General features: G+C 31.4%; 1 protein-coding gene across 3 annotated transcripts in view; it reads left to right on the top strand.

Annotated features, from left to right (window-relative positions):
* XRCC4 (X-ray repair cross complementing 4) overlaps nucleotides 1-22,801 on the top strand; it is a 249,222-nt gene that overhangs the window by 47,531 nt on the left and 178,890 nt on the right. The gene's annotated exons all lie outside the window — the stretch shown is intronic.

Genomic DNA, 22,801 nt, shown 5'->3' with positions numbered 1-22,801 from the left:
ACTGATATTATAAGAACCCTATAGTAATATTCTTTTATTTCTTTTGTTCTGAGCTTTGTGTTATTATGGTCATATATTTTACTTTAGCATGTTACAAACTCCATATTTATTATTACCATTATCATCTTTGCTTTCTACAATTAATTAACTGTTAAAAACTATTTGGAAATAATTTTAGGCTCACAAGTTTCAAAAATAAACATAGAGTTTCATTGTGTCCATCACTCAGCTTCCCCAAGGAAAACAATATGTAACCAGTGAACATTATTAAAAGTAGGAAATTGACATTGATACAATATCATTAGCTGAATTATAGACTTTATATTAATGTCAATTTTTATATGCACTTTTTTATTTTCAATACCTATTTACATGAATTTTATTACGTATATGGATTTGTGTAATTACTATCACAATCAGGATACATTATCTAAAAGAAACCACTTAATTCCTTCATGTTACCCCTTCATAGTCTTGCCTCTCATTTGATATAATCCTTCTGTAACCATTTTTTTTTATCCTTATAGTTGTATCATTTTAAGAATATTATCATTGGAATTCTATACTATGTGACTTTAATATTGACTTTTTTTCACTGAGCATAATGCCATTGAGATTCGTCCAAATTGTTGCATGTAATAGTAGTTCATATTTATTTATTGCAAATAGTTTATTGTATGGATATATTTACTACATGTTGTTTATCCATTTTGTTCACAGAAGAAAAATTTGAGTGTTTTCAATATTTTGGTCTTGGCAAAAGTGCTTTGAACATTCATGTACAGTATTTAGTGTAAATTAAAAATTTCCTTTCTTGAGTAGAAGGGTTGGTAAACGAGAGTCTGTAAATTGGTTGCCCATTTTGGTAAATAAAGTTTTGCTGAAACACACACATGACCAGTTGCTTATCATATTTTCCATGTGTGCTTTTGTGCTACAATATCAATAGTTGAATAGTTGAAATAGAGACCTTATGGTGTATAATGACTGAATTGCTAAACCTGCTTTATGATAAATATTTAGGATTATGAAAGATGGATTTTATGATAGGATGTATTTAACTTCACAAGAAACTACTACCCTGTTTTCCAAAGTGTGTTTATACCATTTTACATTCCCACCAGAAATATATAGAATATCTTTATTGTCATTAGCACTTGGTATTGTCAGTATGTTTAATTTAGCCACTCTAATAAGTGTTATGATATGTGCTGTAGTCTCTTTTGTGCTAGTATAACAGAATGCCTGAGATTTGGTTATTTATAAAACATAGCAATGTAATTTTTCACAGTTCTTGAAGTTGGGAAATCTGTCTAGGTGTCAGCATCTTTTGAAGGCTTCTTTGCTGTACCTCAGAGGGGCAAAAAGGGGAACCTACTTCTTCCATCAAGACTTTCTAGAAGGGCATGGATAATTAACTCTGAAAGCCCCATCCTGAATTCAGTCACATTGGCAATACTTAAATTGTGGAGGAAACACATTCAAAATTTAACAGTTTTTTATTGAGCCCTTAACCTGCCTTTTCCCAGTGACTCAGAGCTGCAAATGATATATTAATGTGTTTATTTGCCATCTTCGTATCTTCCTTTTTGTAGTGTTTGTTTAATTTTTTTTAACCTATGTTTTTTGTCATCGATGTCGATGTATTGTTTATTTTCCTTTGTTTTATGTGTGATTTGCAATTACCTACTTCTAGTCTATTCCTGGTTGGTTCTAAATTGGTCTGAGATTATACATATGGTCATAGCTGATATTCTTTATATCAGCTTAAAATTGTAACCCATTAAAAGCCATATGAAGTGGACTCTGAATAACATTTTAATATCTCATTCCAGTTTTGAAATCTTGGGCTGGGGTTATTGCTCAATGGTAAAGTACTTCCCCACCATGTGGTTAGTCCTAGGTTTGATTTTTAGTACCACACACAAAAACATATAGCCTTTATTACTTTTTACTATATCAGGAACCTAAAGAATTTGTGGTGACTTGGGTCTCTCTTGACCTCAAAGAGACCCTGTTAAGTGTTTTCTATTGTTATGTTGAATACTTTATTGAATATGTATGTATTGATAGACCTAGAGCTTCAGTTTCCTTGTTGAATTTTTTGGTAGAGTAACATTTAACATGAATTGATTAAAATTGGTCACCTACTAAATATTTTTTATTAGAACTGGAAGCATTCAAATAAGATAATTATTCTAAAAGTGTTGAAAAGGTATACCATTATAATAAAGACTAATTATTCATATAACTCCTGGTGAAACTGATATTTCTGCCAACAAATGATCCAACAGCAGTTCATAAGAGACAAGGACAATAAGGGAGGATTGTAATGATGTTTTCTTTTCTTTTTTCTTTTTTTTTTTTTGGTGGTGCTAGGGATTGAACCCAGGGCTCTGGGCATGTGAGGCAAGCACTCTACCAACTGAGCTATATCCCCAGTCTGTAGTGATGTTTTCTAATATGTTATAGTTTATATGTTTGATGAATAATGCCTACTTTTAAAATGTTTTAATTTTAAGATGTAGAGAAAAATTGCAAAAATAGTAAAGGGAATTCATGTATGTGCTTCACCCTATGTCCTCAATGTTCCCATACATACCCATAGTATAGTTATTAAATTCCCATACATACCCATAGTATAGTTATTAAATTCAGGAAATTAACATTGACTCAGTGCTGTATAGATACTATTTTAAATTTTGCTAATTGTCACATTAAAAACCTTTTTCTGATTCAAAATACAATCCCGTGTCCTGAATTGTATTTAATTATCTTTTTAAACGTCTTTTATAGTCTGTTAAAGTTCCTCAATTTTTGTTTTTCATGACTTGACTCTTTTGAGAGGGGATGGCCAGTATTTTGTAGAATTTCCTTCAATTTGGGTTTCTCTGATATTTCTTCATGATCAGATTGAGTTTATTCATATTTTAAAATAAAATATTATCACACACACTTTTGACTATTTGGTTAAAGTGGTGTGTGCTGAGTTTTCTAGTGTAAATTTTCTGTTTTCTCCTTTTTAGTTAATAAGTATCTTATTTGGAATTTTATTTTGTTTTATACTGGAATTGAATCTAGGATCATTCCACTACTGAGCTACATTGCTATTTTTTTTGTTGGTGTTCTTATTGTTTGTTTGTTTTTACTTTTTATTTTGAGACTGAGTCTTGTTAAGTTGCTGAATATGACCTCAAATTTGTGATCCTCCTGCCCCAGCCTCATAAGTTGTTCTGATTACAGCTGTACACTTCCATACCTGACTTGTGGGGAGATATTTTGAAAGTATAACCTGTGTTTTTCATACTTTTACTCATTCATTTTAGCATCAGTGAATGATTTTTATCTTCCAAAATTATTACTTATTAAACCTAATTATGATTTTCTATTTTTATCATTTTCTTTTCTTAATCGGAGTTCTATTAAGAAGAGGTGCTTCTTCTTCATTTATTTGTAATTATTTCTTTTGGTAGGCTCATGAACATTTATTCTATTGTATGTGCTAAATAGTTATTATTATTTTGTTGCTCATATTTTCCTAAGTTTGGCTACTGGAAACTTTATAAACTTGGCTTTTTTTTAAAAAATCATATTCATTGGGCTGGGGATGTGGCTCAAGTGGTAGCGCCTGGCATGCGTGTGGCCTGGGTTTGATCCTCAGCACCACATACAAACAAAGATGTTGTGCCCGCCGAAAACTAAAAGATAAATATTAAAATTCTCTCTCTCTCTCTCTCTCTCTGTCTAAAAAAAATCATATTCATATGTCTCAATTATTTTTGAGCACCTTCTTTTTTGGCATGAACCAGGGTTATCTTGTCTGCTGGACCTTACTATGTAATCACTCATTTTTCCAAAAAAACAAAATATAATTTTATTTCAAATTGTATTTGGTCATCAAGATCTCGGGGTTAGGTTTGTTCATTGTTACAGAGGTGACATTACTCGAGGTCTTCTTAGCCATGAGCAGAGCTAGCAACTAAATGAGTGTACTCATACATTCATATGCACATATTTGCATATAGGTGTTTTGTCAGCATTTATTTTTAAAGCCATAGGTTAATCCAGTGTCATACAGTTTATTCTGGCCTTCTTTCTTCTTTATAACTTGCAAGACAAGTTTGACTTTATATATCCATGATATGTTTACTTATTTGCTTAGACCTAGAATAATTATAGTTTAAATATTGGTGATTTATATTCTTTAAAAAACAAATTTTCTAAATATGGTACAATTTTTATATAATTCTTTTTTGTATTTATTCCTAGAATATATTCAATTTTTCTTGAATTAATTTTGTTCTTTCCTGTGCCTTTCAACGTCTCTTTTTCATTTTGTGTTTATCTAAATTCTAGTTGATATTAGTTATTTATTTTTTGGTGTATGAATAATTATGAAAAATCAGAGCTATATAAAAAGCTATAGTTGTCCATTTGTCATTTCTCTATCATCCCCTACAACCTGATTCCCATTTTCTTACTTTTACCTGGTATTGCCACCCCAGTCATGTAGGTAACCAAGCTCCCTAGTTTTTGGTTTATATATTCTATATTTATTTTGTACGAATAAGCATATATATTTTCCTATATTATTTTTTCTCTGAAGAGTAATACTCTAGAAATATTTATTATTCATTTTGCTGTTTTTTTTTTCCCTGAACAACCTATCCTCTAAACCACTGTGGTACATAATACTCCATGTTGTGAATTTATCAATTTTTCAACGACTCTCCTATGTGTGGGCATTTAAATTGTTCCTGTATTTTGAATTTCAAACAGAGCTGTAATGAATAACCTATGTGTTTTTGCATTGTTGGAGGTTTACCTTTTTACCACCTCTCGCCATCAGATTGGAGAAAATTAACAGGTAAAAAGAATAGTATGTTCTGTTGATAAGGCTGTGCAGAACCATAATTTCATATGCTGCCAGTGGCATGCCAACTGGCCAGGTCTTCCAGAGAGGAATTTGTCAAGGGAGTGGCAGGAAAGGAAAAGCATGGTATGAGAGAAATTGCATGTCTACTTGCAGTCAATACACACTGACCTAATGTTGTCAAGTTCTTAAGAATGTCTGAAGTCTTGTTCAGGTGAAGCTCCTTGATTTTAAAGAAATTATCATTAATTCTGTTCACATCAGGAAAAGGAACCCATTCTGTAGATGGCAGGTGTGTGGGTAGTATCTCATAGCTACCCATTTCCTTTGCCCATTGTCTCAAAGTTGTGGTTCAGAGGTCCCAGCTGTAATTTTATTTTCATTTTCTAAGTGCTAAATGTTTGGCAATGTTAAAATTTTTTTAGAGAAATTATTTGTGTAAATATTTTAACAAAGCTCCAGTTATGATAAATGTTTTTCAGTAACCTTTTCCAGATTCCTTTACAGACTTCGTATAACATTGTAGAATATGTATGATTATTTGTTAGGATGATTTACAGGTTAATTGACTTTTCAAAACCCTATTCCAGAACTAATTTGGTATGTGGAGAATTAGTTCTTGTTTACTTTTTTGATATACTTTTATTCTGAAAATACTTTAAACAGTAAATTCTGTTGCAAGTATAAGTGAAAGGAAGATATGCAAATATAACATAAAAGAGCTACCTCACCAGTTTTAAGGGAATACACTACTTTATATTGCAAGTCTATCTATTTGGTTTACTTTTCCTCTTCATTAAAAAAAAAAAAGCATGACTCTTCAAAGCAAAAGTTTTAACAGTAATTATGGGATCAGTGTGTACCATTTCTTTTGCTTCTTATTCCTTTTTGTTGTTTCATATTTACATCTGGTATTATTTTATTTCAATTTGAAGAAGTTCCTCTAGTATTTCTTGTAAACAGTACAGGTTTGCTGGCTATGAATTCTCTTTTTATTTTATCTAAAATGCTTTTGTCTTCAATGTTGAAGAATGTTTTACTGGATAGCCGGTCCTAGACTGAATTTGTTTGTTTGCTTAATATGTTATTTTCCTGTTTTCTCATCTCTTTTTCCCCCCCTCAGGGTAGTTAGCATTCATTTTTATTGTTCTCCTGTACGTAAATGTTTTTGCCTTTCTACTTAAAATGTTTTCTCTTAATCTTTGACTTTCAGCATATTGACCGTGATGTACTTAGGAGTGGACTTTTTAAAATGTCTTTTATGCAAAGTAGGGTAAATTTGTGTCATTCACCAAAATTGGAAAATTCTTGACTATTATTTTTAAAATGTTTTTCTTCAACATTCTCTTCTTCTTTACTTCTGGAAGGTTGTAAAGCTTTATTCTTGCTGTGCTTCAGATCACATAATTTATATTGATTTTTCAAGTTCATTCTCTCTTCTTTCATTACAAACTATTGATTTTTAACAATGTCGTATTTTTAATTTCTATTATTTCCATTTGGTTATTTATAACTTCTCCTTGTAATTTTCTATCTTTTAATTTGTTATCATTACATTTTACTTTTAATCCTTGGTTAGAGTTATAATAGTTGATTTAAAAGCCTTTCTAATTCTGACTTCTGGATAAACTCATGTTAGTCTTTTCTGATTGTATATTCTCTTCATTAGGTTTTTATTTCTTTATTTGTTAAGAATGTTTAGATTTTATGTTGAGTGTTGTGAATGATGTATTATAGAGACTGTATCCTGTTACTCATTTGACAGGTGTTGATTTGTTTCTTTTTTTTTCATCTGTTTTCCAAGTTAAGTTAATTTGGCTGTATTCCAATTTCAAACTCTGTTTCTCATGTGGTCAGTATTAGTTGAAATTTCAGGTCAGTTATTTCAAACTCAGCAGTGCTACTAGGAGTCTTTCTCATATATGCATGGTTTAGCAAGAGATTTGAACTGTTTATCAATAGAATTTAGAGTTTCCTTTCTCTGGCTTTCCTCTTTCTAGAATTCTCACCTTCACTTTCCAAATGCTGTGATTTTCTTGGGAGCTTTTCCTCTGATTCATCAAGAGTATAAGGTTATGATTCCTATTAAATTTTAGCTGCTTTACGAGATTGAGTCCCTCACATTAAAAGCCCTAAGCTGGGTATCTTATTTAGTTATTCACTTTTATCCAAATAATTATTCAAAATCACTTTCCTATGTATTAATGTCCTTTTTAAAATATATTTTGTCCAGAGTTGGTAATTATTATCTCTTGTAAGTTTGCCCTTTGGGAACAACCTGACCATGACTAGAGGCAGAGCTCTGTATTTATTAGCTTTTGAGATCTCTAGTCCCTTATGTCTCATGAGTTTTTCTGTATTTCAACAAAAGTATGTTTATATTGTTGAACTTTCTACTTGTTCAGAAATTAGTATTCTGACCTAATTTCTTAGAATCAGTCTTTCTGCTGTCCTAGTTTATGTCTTGTCTAATTAAAGTCATGCTTGTATTTTAAAAATGGAACATTTCCAGAGAAAGTAAGCATCTGGTATTAACACTGAAAAGAGTTTTATGAAATGAAAGTAAGCAAAGGGCCAGTTAGGCTGAACTTTAGGAAAAAGTATCTAATGCTAAGATTTGTGAAACTAAACAATCTGGCAAGGGGACTTTCTCTGAACTATTTCAAACTGAATTGGAAAAGTCAGGGGAAAAACAAGTAATATACACAGGTCATGCATTGGCAGATGAATAGTTTATATGATCTCATAGTTACCTTTCCCAGTGACTGTTTCCCAGTGGTCATTAGAAGGAAAGTCCTTTAGCTTTTACATTATTAATATGAACATCTGATTTGGAATTGGAAAATGGATTTCTCTAAAGTGGTTAAAATTGATGCTAAAAATTCTTTTGAGGGTTGGGTTTGTAGTTCAGTGGTAGAACACTTGCCTCACACATGTAAGGCACTGGGTTTGATTTTTCAAGTTCATTATCTCTTCTTTCATTAAAATCTAGTGATTTTTAACAATGTCATATTTTTCATTTCTATTATTTCCAATTGGTTATTTATAACTTCTCCTCTGCAATTTTCTATCTTTTAATTTGTTTTCATTACATTTTACTTTTAATCCTTGGTTAGAGTTATAATAGCTGAGCATCACATAAAAATAAATAAATAAATAAAGATATTGTGTTCATCTACAACTAAAAAATTTAAAAAATTCTTCTGGAAAAGAATTATATGATACTATTCATTTTTATTTGGTCTTCATGAAATTCTGTGATATAAGGACTGAAAACCTCTGGTGTATTATTGTATTTCCTGCATCCAGAACAGTGCCTGGAACCTGTAGGCATTCAATAAGTATTTTTCTACTTTTCTATTTTATATTTTCTGTTCTGTGACCATTGACAACTTCATTAACATATTTGAACCTCAGTTTCATTATCTTTAAAATGTATGGATAGAGTCATCCTAGACACCTATCAATAGATGAATGGATAAAGAAAATCTCTCTCAGCACACACACAAACACACACACACACACACACACACACACACACACCCCGGAATAGAAGGAAATCCTGTTATTTGCAACAACATGGATGAACCTGGAGGATACTCTGTTATATGAACAAGTTAGGCACATAAAGACAAATCTGACATGATTGCATGTATATGTGGAATCTAAAAAGGTTGAACACATAGAAGTAGAGAATAGAATGGATTACCCAAGGTTGTTCAGAGGAGGGGTTTGAGGAAGTGTTGGTAAAAGCGTACAAAATTTTTGTTAGGAAAGTTCAAGGGATCTAGGGTACAACATGCTGACTATCGTTAATAACATATTCTTGAAAATCCCTAAGTGTAAATTTAAAGAGTTCTCAGGACAAAAGTATGTTATTTGAGGTAAAACATATGTTAATTTAATTGATTTAGTCATTCATTGCATATTTCAAGACATTATGAGCTGGGCAAAGTGGTAATCCCAGAGACTGGAGATGCTGATGCTAGAGACCAGCCTCAGCAATTTAGTGAGGCCTCAAGCAACTTAAGGAGACCCTGTCTCAAAATGAACAATAAAAAGGGCTGAGGATATGATTCAGTGCTTAAATTCCTCTGGATTAAATCCCAAGTAACAAAAAACAAAAAAGAAAAAAAAAGCATCATGTTGTAAGTGATAAGTGCATACAGCTTTTATCAATCAAAATAATTTAGAAGATTTAGATTAATATTTATTTTTTATGGAAAAAGTGAATTTAAAATGAGACTGGTCTGTAAAATTATCTAGCATCATACCAAATACACAGTAGGTGGTCAATGGAAGAGAGTGTGGGTATTCTTTTTTTTTTTTTTTTTTTTTGGTTATGGGGGATTGAACCCAGGGGCACTCAACCATGGGCCTATATCCCCAGCCCTTTTTATTTTTTATTTTAAGACAAGGTGTTACTAAATGGCCTAGGAACTTGCTAATTTGCTGAGACCAGTTTTGAACTTGTGATGCTCCTGCTTCAGCCTCTCAAACCACTGGGATTACAGGCACGTACCATCGTGCCCAACCTATTCTGTTCATCTTAATTTTATTGTGATTTCTTGTTTATTATTCTTTAGATAATTTTGTTTTAATATGAGACTGGTTATTTGCTCTGTAACTTTGAACATTTTTGGCTTTAGATTCTCAGTTACATTGTTTATGAAATGCTGGTTTCAGTTAACTCAGATTTTGTCCCCTGTGCAAACTCTAATTGTGGGACTATCTTGGAGTGCTCTTTAGGTACACTGAGATTACTTCCATGGCTCACTAGAAGATGTACTATAATGACAGGAGTTTGTGAATCAGATTTGACATGATTCACTATCTGTTCATAACCTCAATCTTCAACTTTTAGTTGATTAGAATATAAAACAAGTCCTCAGAGACTTGTTTATGTAGTCTTATTTTCTAAAACAAACTCCTACTGAGTACTCACTTTATGTAATCTTGTTAAGGTGCTTCCCTGGGGTTTGTGAAGGTTTAAGGTATGAGTTTTTCTGGATTAGCTTACTTTGGGTATTCAGAATAAGAGCAACAATATCAAGAAAATTGTATAAAAGACATAAGAAAAATTTTAAATGTATATTAGATATTTTTCAAATGAATAAATATACTTTGTATATCTATTTATCAAGAATTTACAAAGTTATAAATACTTACCAGCAAATGCAAGAGTTCATGATATTTTACTTTTGCAACATTGTACGGTGACTAGCATGATCCTGAATAAGAAACTTTATTACTAAAGTAAAATACTGAAATATAGTGCATTTTACTTTAATTATCAGAGCATATCATAGACTATTGATATGACTACAATGATTTACATTTTCATTTCTTACTAGTTTCTGCAACCAAGCATATATTTGTATCAATGCATTGATAGGCATTTTTGATGGATCTTTAAGAAAAGACTCCTCTGTACATGACATTCTGTTATTCAGAGAGCTTATTTTGGGCTCCTGTTCTTTTTAGTTAGTCAGGTTTAGCACATATTCTTCGAATGTGTGAACTACAATGAAGTTTGTTGCACTATCTTCTGGTGTACAATACTTTTGAGTTTTCTGAGATTAAGGAAATACATGTTGTGTATGTCATTGCATGTGATAGTTTTCTATATGTTATACTTTAATAGCATAATGATTAAAGGCGACTTTAAAGCAAAAATGAATAATTCATTTATCCCAACAAAATTCTATTTCTAGCATTTTAAATCACAATTATTACTGTCCTTTTCCTTTTTAAAATAATGATCAAAGAAGTTATATTTCTGTTTGATTCAGTATTTTGAAATATTTAGTCCCAATTCAAAGTAATATTTCATCAAAAGAGATAATGTTGTAGAACTTATTTATTAAAGGCACTGCTATATTAACCTACCAAACTGCTATCTGCTATGTAATATATGTTCTATGTGGTAATCCTTTTTAAGGGCTTTGGGTAGTGAGAACAGAGCATGGTATTTCTCTCTAATTTAACAAACTTCTCAATTTGGGGGAGAAAAACTTACTCAAAGATGAAATCATACTTTCAATGATCACAAAATATTGGTGCAGTGAAGACTGTATTGCTTGAGTATTAATTACTTATTAACTTTGTACTGTGGGTTCAACATGAGTACACACACACACACAACATGCATTGATGGGATATGATTGATGGGAGAAGATTGTTGGATTTATGTGTTCTGTAATTAATTTGAAAAATATATCCTATCCTTTTGGAAATTTATTCTGTGCTCTGTTATATAGCTGTAAATCCATGTGAAGTGTTTCTTGGATTTCCTGTGGCTGGAATTATTATATACATGATAAAGATAAACCTAATTATTTAAGAGAGTGTGGTTTTGTGTAATGCATAGTATCCTGCTTGAGAGGATTTTTTAAAAAAAATATTGGGGTTTATATTTTATCAGATACAGAAGTTGTATTTTTAAAACATCATATGTTTCAAAATAAGGTTTATTTAAAACAAAATCAAATTCCCAAATAAACATCCTTCTGTAAACATTAAGCAGATAACACTTTTAAAGTGATTTGTTCTCTTGTGGTTCAAAAAATAGAGTGGCAGGTTATGTGTAAATAAGTTAGTATAAATGATGGTAGATTATTTTACAGTTAGAGTCTTGAATGAGTGTTAAATTTTAAGTTCAGTGTGTAAGGTAAAATTTGAATGTCGTCAAAATTACCCTTAAAAATCCTTTAAAATATAATGTGCTAGTAAGGCAGTTTTTCCTCTAGTGATAGAAGACATTGCTATTTCTCTTACTGATTACCAAATAAAAAATGTTGATTTTAATGTAGGTGTTATATTGTACCAAAAGTATTTGGCCAAATAGATTAAGCCAGGCTTGGTCTTCTTAGGAAGGATGATAAACTAAATGAGGTATAAAATACTATAGCCACCCTTCTGCCTTGATTGCTATGAAACCTTACATGTTCATGGCAGCTTTATGCTTAATAGTCAGAACCTGGAAATAACTCATATATATATATCCTTTAGTGGGTGAATGGTTGAACAAACTTAGGTACATCCATTAATGGAATACTATGCAACAATAAAAATGAGTAAACTGTGTATGACTCTCAAGGAAATTGTGCTGACTGAAAAACAATCTGAAAATATTACACACTATTTTTTCATTTATATAAAAATCATTGAAGGGATAGTGTTATAGAGGTAATAAACATATTAGCAGTTGATGGGGCTTAAGGATAGGGCCACAAGAGGTGTTCTTGTGCTGATGTAATGTGTTGTTAATTCTAGTGATGGAGGTAAGATCCTAAAAGATAAGACATGTTTTCATATAAGAAAATATTTATAGGTTCCAGGGATTGAGAAGTGAATATATCTTTGGAAAATCATTATTTTCAGCCTATCAGAGTAGGAATTCATTAAATGTATAATTGTAGCCAAAATATACAGTTGTATTAGGGTTATTTTATGTGGGTGATTTCTTTACAAATATTGTAAAGGCTTAAAATTTGCTATAATAAAAGAGAAATTCAAAATACTGTAATTATTATTACTTTAAAATAGAGCGTGACAGGCATTTTATTTGTGAGTTGATGCAGTTATAGCTTTACTTCTAATTTAAAGGTAATTTTGATTATTTTATGATTCTTCTGGACTGTGACTATTTGAATTACATTGTTTTCTCTGATAATCAAAATTTTCCTAAGCAAGTGCTTTAACTTCTTTTTTGTTTTTCTTTTATGGTATGTGTCCTGGAATGGCTTATTTCCCCCCTCCTCCCCTTCCCTTCCCTTTCTTTTCCTCCCTTTCCTTTCTTTTCCCTTTCCTGTCCTTCCTCCACCCCTCCCTCCCTCCCTCCCTTCTCCCTTCTGCCCACTATTCTTGCTCTCTCCCTTCATCTTTTCTGTGTCTTAAATATTTTGGACATATTGTTTCTGTTTAAAAAATGCCACAATGTTCAGCAAAACGTGTGGATATTCATTAACCTTGACAGACTTCGGTAAATAGATTATCTGGGTTGCTTTATCTGTGAATCCTTATAATGAAATGTGAAATGCTGTCATAAGTTACAAAAAATAACTGTAGGAAGAAAATATTTACAAAAGACAAATAGGATAAAGGACTGTTTATACAAATAAATAGCCAAAGTATACGAAGAACTCTTAAAACTCAAAATAATAAACAGTGAGATGAAAAAAATTTTGCCACAGACTTCAAATGCTACTCACCAAAGAAGTTACAAATAAGTATATGCAAAGATGCTTTATATGTCATTAGGGAAAGATGGCTTCATATGTCATTAGGGAAGTAGAAATGAGAACAGTGAGGTACTGCTGCCCACCCATTAGAATGACCAAAATCCAAAACATTCATAACACTGAATGCTGGTGAGGATGTGGAACAACAGGAATTATCATCCATTGCTGGTGGGAATGCAAAATGTTTTGTTCTCTTTAAAAGGTGGTTTAGTAGTTTATTGTAAAAATTAAATGCTTAACATAGAATCCAGCAATCACAGTACTTGTTGTATAGTCAAAGGAATTGAAAACTTACATCCACACAAATTTCTGCACATGAATGTTTATAGTGGCTTTATTCATAATTGATGAAACTTGTATGCAACCAAGATGTTTCTCACAGATAAACTGTATTACTTCCACATGATGTATATTACTAAATTACTAAGAAGAAATGAGCTACCATGCCATGAAAAGACATAAAGTGAAGGAAGCCAATTTGAAAAATCCACTTATTGTATGATTCCAAGTGTGGAATTTATCTGTGAATGCTTGTAATGAAAAGTGAAATGCTGTCATAAGTTACAAAAAACAACTGTAGGGAGAAAATATTTACAGAAGGCAAATTGGATAAAGGACTGTTTATATAAATAAATAGCCAAAATATACAAAGAACTCTTAAAACTCAAAATAACAAACAATGAGATGAAAAAATTTACCCAGACTTCCAATGCTGCTCACCAAAGAAGTTATATACATGGTAAATAAGTACATGCAAAGACATTTTGGAAAAGGCAAAAAAAAAAAAAAAATTGGTGGTTGCCAGGGGAAGCAGTGAAAGCAGGATGAATAGGTAGACAGACCATAGAGGATTTTTAGATCATTGGAACTTTTCTGCACATGACATAAAGTATATTCATGTCAATATTCATTTCCCCAAATCCAAGTAATGTATAAGCACAAGAGTGAACTGTGTTAACTACAGAGTTTAGGTGATTAATATATATCAGTATAGTTTCATCAGATTTAACAAACTATACCACTCTATTGGGGAATGTTTATAATGGGAGAGATTGTACATGTGTAAAGCAGAGTGGTTATAGAAAATTTCTGTATCTTCTGCTTCATTTTTCTGTGAACCTTAAACTGCTGTAAAATCTATTTTAACAAATACTTGTGAAATAGAAATGGAGCCTTAAAAAACATTTAACATATTCCTCTTAAATTTTACATGTAAAAATTACTGGAGACTTACAAAAGTTTTAACATATTCTTCTTAAGTAAAATTTTATGTATAAAAATTTCTGTAAAAATATAAAATTTATATACAAAAACTAAAAAAAATTAAGCTGTTTTATTACTGTTATGAGTCTACATTTTCCATTTCTCATTTTCCATGACATTTGTTGCAAATAATCTTCATATGTGGCATCTCTGGTAACAAATATAACCATGTTTAAACTAGTGATTTATGTACTTCTCTTTTTTGTCAAGCTTCATATCTTAGAAATGTTGAATTTCTTATTTTTACATGATTGACATCCATTGTTACTGGTAGGAAACTCTTAAAAATTCTTATAATTGTGGTATTCTAATTGTATTTGTTTTTAGAATTTTGTTTATTAGATGAAAATACATGTGGTACCTAGATTTATTTGCTTTTGAGAGATTGAGAAGCATGTTCTGGAGAAAGCTTAATTGTATTTTAGACATCAGATATATCTTTTAAAGAAAATAGTGGCCACCAAAGACTATATTCAATTTATAAATATATATGAAATGACCTTTTGTTCCTTATATTTTTAGTTGCTTTGCGAGGGGTACATATTCAGGTCTCTTGGGAAATTTATGGTTGTGTATTTTTAGCCTAAGCCATACCTATTGCGAAGATGTCAATATTGATTTTTTTTTTTTTTAACATACCAAAGACCAACCTATGCTAACTTAGGGAAAAAGCTAAGGAAAATGTCAAATTGAAGGAACCTCAAGGATAATAATGTAGTTGAGCCTTAGGAATAATTAGAACAAGGGATAGTTTTAAACTATTTTTGTTCTTCCAGGGATCTGTCTGGTTTTAGTCATATTTTTATGGCCCAGGTACCCAAAGGAAACAGTACCTGTTTCATTGGACTTATTATTTCAGAATTGCAGAAGGTACTCCCTCCTGTTTTGCTCTGATACATGCGCTGGATAAATCAGCTATACAAAAGGTAACTACAGGGTAACTCTGAGTCACCTAAAGGGTACCTATGGTTCAAGTATCCTCACCAAACCATCAAGGCGTGCCCATTTTTCAGCCAATATCTTTATTCCATCTTCATCTTGAATGATTTCTGGTTTTATTCTTATATTCAGTCACACTAAGAGAGTGTTTTATTTTCTCCTTAGAAATCACACTGCCTTCCTATTCAAGTGCTCTTGTGCATTTCTTATTTTGTGCAGAATTCTTCCCTCTACCACAATATTTATTTTTTAAAAAAATAATTTTTGGCTTTGGGGTGGGGCAGGAGAAAGTGGACAGATACAGTTTTTAAAAGGATGTGCAGTATTATCAGATCACATATTTGGAAATTTAATATTTTTTAAAATTTAAAAGATTAAAACCACAATTTCTCCAAATCTTAACTGCTAGAAATACTCTCAACATAGTATTCCTGGGAGGAGTACTCCTCAGACTCTTTGCAGAAAGTTCATTGATGTATTTCTAAAGAGAGAAAGGACTAAAATAGTTGAACAAGTTGCACTTTAGTTACTCTTAGGGGGCTTTCCCTCAGTCCTTACATTCCAGCACGTAGTGTACAAATTGTTGATTGTTCCATTTACATCAATCAACTGCCTGTAGTATTCACTAACTTAAGAGGGGTTTGAAGCATTGACTTTGTTATTTTACTTTATATGATAAGAAGTTGGAAATAGTTACATGTAAAATATAAAATAAATAGATATTAGTTGAGTTTTGAATTCTGTCTTCAGTGGATTTAATTCAACATGAAGATTCTTTGTAGACTAGCCTATATTAGAGTGATTTAAAGTCTAAATCAGGAAGCGGTTCCTTAGATGATCTTTTGGAGGGTATGTATATATTTTTAATAAGAAACTGGTAACACTATTTTCAAAGGAGATCATAGGTAGTATTTTATACTCCCACTAGCACACAATCACTGTTTCAATAATTCCTTATTCTCACTAACATTTTGTATTGTCAGTCTCTTAAATTTTAGCCTTTCTGTATACTCCTGCAAATGCCAGTTGTTTTGGTTGCCCTAAACTCCAGTCTTTGCTTCATCAGCTTAATTAGATTGTAGCCCCTGAACTCAGTGAGATTTATCTTACTTCACTGTGGTAATAGTGTCCTTAGTCAGAAATCTGGATAAACTGGAGTTCAATTTGTGCATTTCTCCTATAACATGGATCAGAGTCATGTTTTACTATTGTCTGATGTCTGAAAAGTTACTTCATGTGTTTGTTTCCAGATTTGTAGTATTACAGTAGGAATATTGGCCTGTACAGTTCTCTGTCATGATCAAAGGAAAGGTGCCCACCTTCCCCCATTCTTGTTTTTTTTTTTTTTTTCTTTGTGGTGCTGGGGATTGAACCCAGGGCCTTGTACATGCTAGGCAAGTACTCTGCCACTGAACTATACCCCCAGTACTCCCCTTTTTAATTTATATTTCTGCATTACAAGAATTTTCTTTACTAAATTCTTGACAATGCTGTTTTTCGTGCTTTTGGTATCACCCTGTTTGAATATTGCAGGTATGCTGTATTTGCTGAGTTATAAATATGCATTTGATAACTGTAGCTTTATAGCTAAGTAGATGTTATATATGGTTATAATTCATATGTAATTATTTCAGGTAATATGTTGTATCATAAGTAAATTAGTATGATGATTGCACAAGTAATTTCTTTTGCTTTTATGTTGATATCCTATTTGGATTTTCAGAGAAGTGTGTTATGTTAAAGAACTTTAAAAATTTTGGGAACAAAATATCCAAACATGGATAGAGTGAATTTTGAAACCTGTAATGAGGGAGAGAAAAATTCAAATAAAATAAAATTTGCCTGATTTACTTTCACAATCTAGAAAGAGATTCAATCTTTCTTGTAAACTGTCATGGTGAAAATAGTTGTTTTTCTGAATTTATTAAGAAGAAAATAAGAATTCTTTAAGTGGGTGTAAGGCTTATTAGCCAGCATCAATGTAAATTTCTTAAAAGTGGCTTTTATTGCTTTAAATAATTTACCTGGGGCTTTCATTAACATAGCAGAAACAATGTAAATTCACAAAACCAAGAATAGTGCTTCTAAGAGGTAGCTGAAAGATTTTGGAAAGTGAAAGGCAAATGAATGATTTGTAATTCAGCAAGTGATATGGAAAAAAGATTTAAATGTTTTTAAGGGCATACTGATTCTTAAAGCAAGAATAGAGGTACCAGTCAGCTTTTAAAGTGAGTTTATAGAATGGTGCTAAACCCAAGAGGATTTATATAAGGTTCATTTGGGACACTGAGACCACCTAGGCAGCCATACACCTAATTCTCTCTCCTGTCCTTAGGGGGAAAAATTATCTAGATTCACAATACCAAACATAGCTGAAGGAAAGTTGAGGAATCCTACAAAAATCATAAGAATTAAGTGGGAATCTATATAACCAGAAAAGGAAATCAACTCCCCTTCCTTGCTTAGTGTTAAGAATAGTAACATCTACTCTTTTAATACTCAAGTATAAGAGTAAGTTGATTAAAAAAAAAAGACTCAAGATATTTGTACATGGAGCCTTGTCAGAGGTGTCTTTGATTGCATGAAGAATATATATGACTATGTATATGTATGACTACAGTATACTAAAGCTTCAACATATAGATTTTTTAAAGACCTTTAAAAAAATTTCTTCATGGGCAAAATACCTTTATTTTTATTTATTTATGTGGTGCTGAGGATCGAACCCAGTAACCCCATGCATACAAGACAAATACTCTACCACTGATACACAACCCCAGTCTCCACATATAGATTTTATAGTCAGTTTTTTAGTTCCTCACCATTAAATTTCTGTGTATAGACAGTTATCTCCAGGAATTTGGGGGAAGTCCAGAAATAGAAATACAGTGATCATATAAGACCAAAAAACGTAAAACAGTGTTGAGTAAACTGACTTTAAGGGACAGAATAATTTTTTAATTACTGATAATAGTTTCAGATAAGTAAGAGATGTTTGTATCAGTAAAGCAAAATTAGATACATGCTACAGAAATAATTGTCAGAGAAAGCAAAGAACTCCTGTATACTAAAATAAGATTTAAAAAATACTAGAATGGTAGAAGATTAATGGAGGCAGTCTTTCAGGAAGAAAAAAAAAAAAAGATAGATGACCACAAGAGGGAAAACATAAGAAAATATGATGATCAACTTGGAAGTTCATTCTCTAGGAAGTTCAAGAAAATGGAAAAGACAAAATGATAGAGAGCTAGTTTTACAAAAGATGAAGAACAAAAACATGAGATGTGAATGAAAAATTATTTTTAAAAACCTTCAGACAGTCTGTTATTAAAATGCCTATCCTTATTTTGAAATTTGTGGTCTGTCCTATTAACTGGTTATCAAGAATCCATATATATGTGGATAATACCTTATATGGTAATGTTTACTAAACTCAGTTTGTAAGTGTGCATATAGATAAGACTGCTTCATCTTAATCTCACTGTATGAGGAAGCACTCCTTAAATCTAAAGTTTTATGTGAGATTTTATCTCTTGAAAAGAGTTGGAGAAAAACTGAATATATTCAACAGCTTCTCATTTGTGAAATGATGTGATTTTTACCAAATAAAAGCCTACTACATCATCTTCTATCATGGTCTTTTCCTGTGCTAAGAGGAAGTGCTTGACAACAGATGCATTAGACAATCTATTTTTCCACTTAAAGAATTCTTATTTTCTTCTTAATAAATTCAGAAAACAACTATTTTCCCCATGACAGTTTACAAGAGAGATTGAACCTTTTTCTAGATTGTGAAAGTATCATTGTTTATATTCTAGTATTAATAGAATTGTCAACCTATGAAAGAGCCTTTGTCTTGAGTATATTCTAAAAGCAAATCAAGAGAACTAACCTAATATACACTAAATAAATAACAATTATTTCATGGAGAGATGTTAGTGAAGTTAAATGTTGTAAAATTAATGATTTTAAAAATGAGAGGAAAGTGAAGGGGAAGTAATATATGAATGGACAAAGACAACTCGATGTCTTGCTTTTATGATTCATAAGTATCATTTTTTCTCTCAGTACATCAGCATGTTTTTCTGAAGAAGTATAAATAAATTTAATTGTAGGGGCAGAAGGGAATTTTACCCAGTTGTATTCAAAGACACTGCTTTTTCCCTGTAGTTATAAAGTAGAAATTATGATAATCTCAGAGAACTAAGCTTGTATAAAATTGAGCAAAAATATTAAATGTTATTTTTTCTAATTTGTATAGTTATGTTCATTTTCTTTTTAATTCTCCTCTTTAACTCATCATTGAATTATATTAAGTGATGTATGGTACTGTGAACAAACATCAGGAATAGCTTAAGTTATACTATTCCTCTGTCATACAAATTAAGAGAAGAAACATTGTAAGTTAAATTTCTATAACTTACTTAGTTTTGTGGAATTTTTGTTAGGAGAGACTTTTGAGATTAGTGAGCAAAGAATTACTTAGAAAAGATGAAAATAATGATCATTTATTAAGTAATAGAATGTTTCAGACTTTTCAAAAATGTTACAATTCTTCCATACTTTCATTATTTAAAGAAGTAATGAATATTCATTGAGTTTTGCTTATATTTTCAAATCATTTTGATTTATGTGCAAGGCATTGTTTTTGGTTTAAAGAGTTGATAATCTAATGGGACTGTCAATCATTGAGATGAGTTTGTTGGTAAATCTGAGAAAGTTGAGGGCAGTGGGAATGTTTTCACCCAGAATGATAGTGAATACAATTAAATGGCCTCTATGAATATTTCAGAACAGTGCTGTGTGAGCAAAATAGGCAGGTACACTGAATGAAGAAATTTATGAATTTACAAAATTTGGTAAGGATGCAATTATTATGTTCATGACCCACAATTTTGTATATGGAGATGGAACTTTTTGCTGTGAAGAATCATTGTCTTATTTGACATAGGTTAAATTTCACTCTCTCTCCGTCCCTCTCTCTTTCTCTCACTCTCTTTCAACTGTGTCTTCCTATGTATAAAACATAGAAGTTACTCTGTAGTCATGAAAACTAGGAGGTGGGATTGGAAGAAGGAGTCGAAACTCATAAAAATTGAAAACTAAAATATATAATGATGAACCAAAATCTCTTGGGTCAGTATATTGAAATATTCTTGGTAGCAAATGTAGACACTTTGATATTATTTCCAAATAAAATTTTACCTGCAGTTCTAGAGAGATACCTCATAGGATAAAATAATGTTTTTTATCTTGCAACTTTAAAAAATTGAGTATCATTATTAGATTATATTACCTACCATGAATATTTTCAGTTTCTTTGTTTTCAGTTTCTTTGAGTATCATTATTAGATCATATTACCTACCATGATGAATATTTTCAGTTTCTTTAAGTAATTCTAAATTCTATTGTTCTTTCATTCTTCCTTTAATTTTTTACTTTTACTTTTTAGCTTCCCCCTCATAACAATCACAACCTACATCTCTTCTACGTTTTTCCTGCTCACCTTTTGTAATAATAAATGCTTTTTCTATCTATCTATATCTTCTTCTTTCCTCTTAATTAACTCTATTCTCAACATCTTTTAACACTAATTGGTTTGTATCATGCCAGTCTTCACCACTAATGCTGCAGCAATTATTAATATTGTGGAAGTCATAATAATACCTGTTGTTTGATTTTATGCTTAACAGTACATGATTATTTACTGTTTTTACTGATAGAAATTGCTGATTCTACCTTTTTTTTCTGTTTATTGTGTCAGTTAACATTGTAGATGTAATAGTAGGTATCAAGTATTCAGTTTAATGCTATATATTGTTTGCAAGGGTTGATGGTATAATTTGACTCCCCCTAATCTATGAGGCACTGGAAACCTTCGGGAACACTATAAGTTCATAGGGTATAAATTCTGCTGCTTCAAATCCATTTGGATAATGGTCTAAACTCATAAACAATATGAAAAAGCAAGGGAATAAACCACCCCCCCTAAATCCGGAATGCATCAATAACAGACTCCATTTACACCACAGTGGAGAAAATATCAGAGAAGAAATTTAGAAAGTTCATAGTTAAATTGATCTATAAGGTTAAAGATGACATAAGGAGTGAAATCAGAGAGAATATACAAGGGACAGATCACTTCAATAAGGAAATATTCTGAATAAGAATTGGAAATTCTCAAAATGAAAATATCGATAAACCAAATTAAAAATTCAATGGAAAGCATCACCAATAGATTAGACCACTAGAGTTCAGGCAAAGTATCTAATCTTGAAAATAAAGATGATTTTAGAGAAAAGATGTTAAGAGACCATGAACAGAATTTTCAAGAAATATGGGATAACATTAAGAAGCTAAATCTAAAATTTATCAGGATAGATGAAGGCTCCGAAGTACAGACTAAAGGAATGCACACTCTTATCAATGAAATAATAACAGAAAATTTCCCAAATCTTGAGAATGAAATAGAAAATCAAATATAGGAGGCAAACAGGATTCCAACTATACAAAATTACAACAGACTCACTCAGTGCAAGGTATACCATTATGAAATTGCATAATATATAGAATGAGTATAGAATTTTAAAAGCTGCTAGAGAAAAATGGTCACATTTAGACAATCCAGACCTCGGCCAATTTCTCAACTCAGACCCTAAAAGCTACCAGGTCTTGAAAGAAAATTGATGCCAACCAAGTATACTACATACAGCAAAATTAAGCTTCAGAATTGAAGATGAAGTAAAAACCTTCCATGATAAACAAAAGTTAAAAGGATTCACAAGAGTAAATCTTACTCTATAGAAAATACTCAATAAAATATTTCATGAGAACAAATGCAGAATAAATATGAGAAGGAGTAAGTAGGAACTACACTACAGAAACAGTCATTCAAAGGCATATCTAATCAACTTAAAAAACTAGTAATAAATCAGAATAACTAGAAATAAAATTCATCTCTCAATAGTGGTGTGAAATGTAATTGGTCAAACACACCAATCAAAAGACATGACATAGCCTGGCAGATTGGATTAAAAAAAGAAGACCCCAAAATATGCTGTCTCCATAGGCAAAGACATCCACAGTCTTATGGTAAAAAACATCATTCACATGCATCTAGTAAACAAAAAAGGATTTTTAATCTCATCAGATAAAGTGGACTTTAAGCTGAAATTAATCAGAAGAGACACAGAAGGTCATTTGATAATGCATAAGGGAATCATACAACAATAAGAAACAACAATTATAAATGTATATGCCCCAAACAATGGAACAATGCTGTTTTTAAGTCCTTTGGATATAGTAGGAGAAGAAGAAGAGCTGGGTCAAATGGTGGTTCCATTCCCAGATTTCCAAGAAATCTCCATACTGCTTTCCAAATTGGCTGCACCAATTTGCAGTCCCACCGGCAATGTATGAGAGTACCTTTTTCCCCACATCCTCACCAACACTTGTTGTTGTTTCCCTTCATAATAGCTGACA

Source organism: Spermophilus citellus (genome assembly GCF_964194105.1).
Source record: "Spermophilus citellus genome assembly, chromosome: 1".
NCBI classification, from domain to species: domain Eukaryota; kingdom Metazoa; phylum Chordata; class Mammalia; order Rodentia; family Sciuridae; genus Spermophilus; species Spermophilus citellus.
Note: the sequence above shows the minus strand (reverse complement) of the source record. Positions and strands in the feature narration are given on the sequence as shown.